This window comes from Trichechus manatus, unplaced genomic scaffold (genome assembly GCF_000243295.1).
Source record: "Trichechus manatus latirostris isolate Lorelei unplaced genomic scaffold, TriManLat1.0 scaffold00046, whole genome shotgun sequence".
NCBI lineage: Eukaryota > Metazoa > Chordata > Mammalia > Sirenia > Trichechidae > Trichechus > Trichechus manatus.
In genome coordinates, this window is record NW_004443982.1 from 15,099,038 (window position 1) to 15,106,605 (window position 7,568).

At 49.4% G+C, this 7,568-nt stretch overlaps 1 non-coding gene across 1 annotated transcript; it reads right to left on the reverse strand.

Moving 5' to 3' along the window:
* Window positions 1-2,148: 2,148 nt before the first annotated feature.
* TRNAR-UCU (transfer RNA arginine (anticodon UCU)) lies at window positions 2,149-2,219 on the reverse strand. The gene has a single exon. It is a non-coding gene; the product is annotated as a tRNA-Arg (tRNA).
* Between the last annotated feature and the right edge of the window lie 5,349 nt (window positions 2,220-7,568).

A 7,568-nucleotide genomic window follows, 5' to 3' on the forward strand; every position in this document is an offset into this window, starting at 1 on the left:
TAAGAATACACAGCTAAATTTTAACCTTGGTTGTTGAGGCACCAAGCCTGTGTTTCTTCATTGACAATGCCTCTGCTTGAGAATAAAGCATCTGGGTGGAGGGGCCTGGCCTTGCTTCGAAGGAACTGCCGGGCTTTTGGCAAGTCACTATCTTATGGAACCTTTTTCTTTGTGAAAGGGCCCCTCTCCTATTGCTTGAAGTCCTAATGGGCTGTCAATCATGATGCACCACCCTCCTGCCGTTGCAGGAATGGAGCATGTGTCCCTGGTCAATCAGAGTGTCCTATTCCGCTGATCACTGTGATTGGTTAAGGGATGGGCATATGATTCTTAACCAGGCCAATCAAAATCCTCCTCAAGGCATCTCCACCAGAGCCAGTGGGGAAGGTGGCTCTTTCAGTTGGGGTTCCTAAGCTGGGAGGCTGTAGATATGGTGCTGCCAGAGTTGGCAGTCCTGCCAACAGTTAGGTCAAGCCAAACAATGGAGGGAGGCAGAGCTCTGGATCCAATTGAGCCCCTGGATCTAGCTGTGCCTGAAGCCATTACTCTTCCTGGACTCCCCTACTTATAAGAGTCAGTGGATTCCCATTTTCTTTCTCAGTTAATTTGACTTGGGTTTGTGCTGCTTGCAATGCAGTGAGCAAACTTGGGAGCTGCTTTTAGAAGCTTGGAGCAGTAGAGCGTAGCTCCTCTATACGGTGACTGTATGGTAAATGTAGCAGGTGCTGTTGGTCAGTGGCGTCACTAGGGAGGTGTGGGGGGTGTGGACTGCCCTGGGTGACACTGTCAGAGGGGGTGACACCAAAATGACTGTCTATAAAAGTTATGTGCAGTGTTTCAGCAGAAATTTTTTATTTTTGATAAAACTATCCCTGTAGTTAGTTATAACAACAAAAACATCTTTCGTAAGCCCAGCTTACATGTATCAATATACCTACAAGGTTAAAACTCTATGCTAATTTACTTTTTGAACCTTCTAATGTGCTCTGGTCAGAGCTGTCATTATTACTCAGTTACAATGGTGTTTTGAATCACGTGGTTTCGTCTGCACGCGCTACAAGCATGGGCTGTTGTTTTCGTTGTTTTTATACTCACTGATTTTGTCAAATTTTCTGGTCTTTTAGCTACAGTATTGTGGTAATTAGTATATGTGAACCTGTATTAATAACTTTTTTGAGAATGCAGTAGTAATTAACGGAAAAGAAGGAGTGGGATACAGGAATTATGATTTACAAGTAACATCAGTACAAAAAAACATTACTAAGGATTCTGTATGGTCTGGTATGGGAGGAGGTCCACGGGGGAGGGGGAGGGACCATAAGTTACTGAACTGGGTGACACCAACCCTAGTGACATCCGTCACTGCTGTTGGTGTCCTGCTAGCCCATGCTGAAGGTCACGGCAGACTGTTCCCTTACAAGCCAGTGGCTTCCTGAATCTCTGCCTGGGGTCTTCTCTGGCCTTGGGGCCATGCTTAGCGTGCAAAATTCCTGGGAATTAATGCCTCAGGAGCAACACTTCTCCAATGAGGGATGGTAGTGGGTGGATAAACACTCCTTGAAGGGACAATCTAGAGGCATGGCCTACACAATCTCTCTGAGGGCCCCAGCTGGATTGAGCCCCAGTTGCCCACAGCAGTAACCTCCTCAATGTTGTTGTTGTTGTTAGCTGTGCTTGAGTTGGCCCCCAACTCATGGCCACTCCATGAACAACGAAATGAAATGCTGTCCGGTCCTGTGCCATCCCCATGATTGGTTGCAGACTGGACCATTATGGCCTATAGGGTTTTCATTGGCTGATTTTCAGAAGTCGATTGCCAGGACTTTCTTCCTAGTCTGCCTTAGTCTGGAAGTGCCTCTGAAACCTGTTCAGCATCATAAAAAAGAAACAAAAAACCCAAACCAGTTGCCGTCAATTCTGACTCACAGTGACTCCGCGTGTGTCAGAGTAGAACTGTGCTCCATAGGCTGATTTTTCGGAAGCAGATCACTAGACCTTTCTTCTCAGGTGCCTCTGGGTGGACTTGAACCTGACTCCTTTCAGTGGAGCAGCCAAGCACTTAACCGTTCGTGCCACTCAGGGACACCATTCAGCATCACAGCAATATGCAAGCCTCTGCTAACAGACGGGTCGTGGCTGTGCATGAAGTGCATTAGCCAGGAATTGAACCTGGGTCTCTTGCATAGAAGGCAAGAATTCTACCACTGTACTACCATTGCCCCCCAGCCTGCTCAGTAAAGACCCTTTATTGACTCCTCCTTGCCCTGTCTCATTCTTCACTCTCTCGTGTGTGATTCCTAGGGTCACCTCTCAAAGCAACTATCTGTACCCAAGTTCTTGTCTCAGGGTCTGCTTTGGGGGGAACATAAAACTAGGACACCAATATATGGAATTTTGATTTTCTGGAATCGACAGATCTAGAGATATTTGCCATGATTGGAAAGACTGGAATGGCTAGCTTCATAGCCTCAGGCATTCCATGAGTTAAGTATTCCCCAAATTGGACAAGTGGGGATCCGCATGAGCACTGGGCAGGTGGGCTAAGACAGCAAGGTGAGAATGGCAGGGACCCGAGACCCCATGGAATTGCGACAGCCATTTTGAAATGGAAATCAGTGGGGCAAATGGGGTTGCGGCATTCTGGTAATTTGGGGTTGCCTCAGTCTGGCACTTTGCAGAGCGCTTGCTTTCTCCTACGTTGCCAGGGTCCAGAAACGTCTTTGGACAGACAGGAGCAAGAGGTATTTCAGATTACAGCAAGAGACAGACTTGGTTTCCAGCCCTTGGTCATATCTGCTTTTCCCTCTGCCTTTGTTCTGTCTCTTTCCTTTCGCTGCTCCTGTTTATTTATGTTTAAACACGTCCTGTGTCGCCGCCTCAGCTGAGTGGCTGGAGAGTCTGTCACGGCATGGATTCCGCCCTGTCTTACCCTTCGAGGCCTTTGGGTCCTTAGCTCCGTGACAACAGTTTTCCCTGAGCTCCAGGAAAGAGAGGCTTCTGTGGATGCTGGACTATTTGGCCGGCTCCCCACTCAATCCTGGAGCAGCTCTGCCAGGCGTCTGGTTTCTCTTTGCGCCCACAGCTCCTGACTCCCGGCGGGGCTGCCCAGTCCTCCACTGTTCCTCCTGGTCACTTCCGCAGCGGCATCTGGGCCACAGACATTGTTTTCGCCTAATTGCATTTCAGTCGAGGAGAGCTACGCTAATGGAGGGACCTCAGGAGAGAGGCCTGGCAGAGCTTGGCAAAGTGGCTGCAGCTTCAGCATAGGACTTTCATTAAAAGAGAAAAAAAAGGTCCCCCTTCCCCTCAGAGCGGAGCCTTGTCCTTTTTTGTAGGCTTTCTTTTTTCCTTGAGGTATAAAACACATACAGTAAAGAGAGTTTGGTGCACTAAGGGCGCAGCTTGATGAATTTTTGCGTATGTCTGCCCCCGTGTCAACACCATCCAGATCAAGATATAGAACTTCCCTATCTTTCCAGAAGGTTCCCTAGTGCCCCTCCCAGTTAATTCCCTTACCCCTGCACCCACAGGGGTAATCACTATTCTAACCTGTCACCATAGCCTGGGTGGCCTGCCTTCTAACTTTAAATCACAATCATATAGCATTGTACACATTTGTGTCTGGCGTCTTTTGCTCAGTATGATGTCTGTGAGAGCGAGCTGTATTGTGTGTAGCGATAGTCCCTCTCCCGTTTTTTTGTTGATGTTTTGTTTTATTCGATTCATCACCACCACCACCGAGGGGACTGAAAGTTGAGCCCTTGCAGGGGGTGGAAACCCAGCAACTTGGAGATCCAATTTTGCCTCCACGCGTAGACCTAGTGGGTGGGGGGAGCTTCCCTCTGGGCACCTCCCCACCTCAGCAGGCTGACGATGGATTCCGCCAAACCCTGGCTCAGGAGGGCCAATTCAGACTCAGGCAGCAGGTTCCTTGCTTATTTCAGGCTTCCGGGCCAGGCACCTTGGATTGGAAACCTCTCTAACTTCTTGGGATGCAGGTGGGGTCAACGTGGGGTGGGGCGCGGACTTCAGAAATTGTGATTTGCAAGCATGCATATGTTGGCAGAAGAGAAAAGTCACTGAGGTCTGGAGACACGTCCACACAGTACAGCCCTTTCTTCCATTCCTGGATTTGTGTGGTGGCCCCTGACTGGCTGTCCTGTGCCTGGTCTCCTCTCCTCTGATTCATCAGCTCACTGCTGTCAGCCAAGCTCCCAGGGCCTGCTTTTATCCTGTCACTCCCCTGCTCACGAGCCTTCAGTGGCTCCCCACTGCCTGCTCAAGTCCGTACTCCTCTCCTGACATTTAATTAAGAACCTCCACTGACTGAGCAAACTGACTCCTCCTTCCTATTCTGCCACTGCTCCCGGGTAGATGCTGCCTCTTTTTTAGAGCAGCTGGGACTCTGAGCTGGGATTGTGCCAGCTCGTGTGACCTAGTTCTCTCTCTGCTGCTTTTGGCCTACTGGATCTTAGCAGCCACTTCTCTTTGTCCCACCTCCTCAGGGAGGTCCTGGCTAGCCCAGCCCACTGTGTGTAGCCTTGGTTCTCAACACCAATTCAGGGGCCAAGATGCCTGCTCCAGCTCCAGCCATCATGACTGCATTCCAGCCAGCAAGAAAGAGGAAAGGGAAAGAGACGGTCATGCCATCTCCCTTTGGGGTTAGTAATAGCAGCGACAACAATTGTAATAATTGTAATAATAATAGCACCAAACACTTAGGCATCATTTATCATGTGCAACCACTGCTCTAAGTACATTTAACTTTCACACAACCCTGTGAGGTCCAAAACCAACCAAACCCACCACCATTGAGTTGATTCTGACTCATAGCGACCCTATAGGACAGAGTAGGACTGCCCCATAGGGTTTCCAAGGCTGTAATCTTTATAGAAGCAGACTGCCACATCTTTCTCCTGCGGAGCGGCTGGTGGGTTCAAACTGTCGGCCTTTCAGTTAGCAGCTGAGTGCTTAACCCCTGTGCCATTGGAACTCCTTTTCCCCATAAGATAGGTACTATTAAACCAAAACCAAACCCATTGCTGTTGAGTCAATTACAACTTATCGCGACCTTATAGGACAGACTAGAACTGCCCCATAGGTTTCCAAAGCTGTAATCTTTACGGGAGCAGATCGCCAGGTCTTCTCTCCCGTGGAGCCACTGGTGGGTTTGAATTGCTGACTTTTCCGTTAGCAGCTGAGCGCTTAATCACTGCATCACCAGGGAGGTCATGTACACAGGTAAAATTTGGGAATTTGATTACTGAGGAAGAAAACAGATACTGGGGGCTAGCTACAAGTCCCTGACCCAGGTGGTTATTGTCACTTACGGCATGGCCCTGTTATGTGACCTATTAGTATCAGTTAGACCACATGTTTCTTGATGGTGGGCACCCAGTTCCCAAGGAAGGGTCTTATATGGGCCCTGAGTGGGAAATGACCTCCTTGTCTTCTTGTTGGTATGGAATCCAGAGAAGCTCTTTCTAGGATCCAGAATAAGCCCGTGGCAAAGATTATTCCATAAGAAGTTAACCGATATTTAGCATTCCTCTGTGAAAGGTCCCGTGCATAGATGTCAGCAGGGCGCATATGATGCAGTTGGCCACCCTCTCCATTTTGAAGCGGTCTCGGCTTGGCTTCCAAGACACCACCGTCTCTAGATTTTTCCCCTGCCCCTCTGCAGGTCCCTCTCTGCCTCTTTTCCTGGATCTCCTCCTCAACTAGACCTCTATGAGTTGGACTGTCTCAGGGCTCTGTCCTTGGACTCTCTACTTCTCCCTTGACCTCGCTGCCTGGATGATCTCATTTCCTCCTATGGCTTTAAATACCACCCATGGACAGACACCTGAAAGCAGGCCTCTTCCCAGACTTCCACACGCCACTGCCTGCTGACAGCTCCGTGTGGCTGCTTCTCAAACCGAACTCATCCAAAGATGAACGCCCAATCTCCCCACCCCCAGCCCAAACTGCTTGTCCTCCAGCAGTTCTCACCTTAGTAAATGGCTCCTCCACCCTTCTAATGGCTCCTTCTGGAAACCTGGGAGCCATCCTTGATAGCTCATGCCCCACATCTAATTCAGCTCCAAGCTCTGACCATCTTACCTCCAGCATGCCTCCCAAGTACTTCCACTCCTATCCTGGACCACTGCTCCTTCCCTCATCTAATCCCCTTCCTCTCTCTCTGTACCACCGCAACAGCTTCTAACTGGTCTTCCCACATTCACTCCTCCACCCTATTCTCCATAAGGCAGACAGAGGGACATTTAAAAACCTGCAAAGGCAAAGCTGATCATCCACACTCTCCTGCTTATGACCCTTCAATGCCTCCCTGCATGTGTCCAAATTCCCAGCCCCTAACATGGCCCATAAAATCTCAGTGCTCTGGGTCCTTCCTGCCTCTTCAATCTCATCTCCAGCCTTGTTCCAGTTACTATCACTGCATAATAAATCCAAACTTAGTGGCGTAAAACAACAACCATTTATTATGCTCACAGATTCTGTAGGTCAGGAATTTGGGAAGGGCGCAACGGGGACAGTTTGTCTCTACTCCACAAAGTCTGGAGCCTCAGCTATTAAACGCAAAGGCCGTGGGCTGGCTGGAATCATCTGAAGGCTGTGCAATCACTTGTGTAGCACTTGGGATGGGATGACTTGAAGATTAGGACTGCTGGCTGGAGCACCTACACTGGCCTCTCCATGTGGTTTGGGCTTTCTCACAACATGGCAGCCTCAGGGTAGGGAGTTGAATTTTTTCTATGGTCACCCAGTGATCCAAGCACCAGTGTTCTAGTGAACAAGGTGCAACTTGATCTCCCTTTTCTGGCCTAGCCTCAAAAGTCTCTTGGTATCACTTCGGCCACATTCTGTTGGTTACAAGCCACAAAGAAGGCCACTAGATTCAGGGGAGGGGACATAGACATCACCTCTTAACAGGAGGAGTGCCAAGGTCACATTGTAGAAGAGCATTGTGGGGTGGCACATTGTAGAAGAGGGTACTCTAGAAAATGCCCTTCTCCCTCATCCTCTAGGTTTCTGCCATATTGGTTTTTCTTGTAGTTCCTTGAACGCTCCGAACTCTCTTTCTTCCCCTGGCTAACTCCAGCTCTTGGCTTAAATGTCACTGCCACCCCCAACTCTAAAACAGGTCCCTGTTATATTCTTGCAGAGTTTCCATTATTATTCCCCACAGTACTTCCCGCAGATTGTAACAATAGGTATTTTTGTTTGCTTAGTTGTTTAGTTTCTGTCTCTCCACCGTAATGTAAGCTCCAAGGACCAAGTGGGGACCAAGGCTGTATCGTTTGCTGCCATATCCCCAGTGCAGCACTGGGCCTGGCACGCAGAGAAGGCACCTTTGAGCCTTCAGGCCAGTTTCACAGAAGAGCTGCTTACAGGCTATGAAACGTTATGAGGGATGGTCAGAAGTGGCCCGGTGCCCCAACCACTTGGCCTACCTCAGAGGGGATGGAGTGGTTTTGTTTTTGGGGGGGGGGAGGGGTGGGCGTGATGGCCACAAAAAGGGAAATCTCTGTTCCAGTCCTGGTCCCTCCCTCAGCCGTAGTGATGGC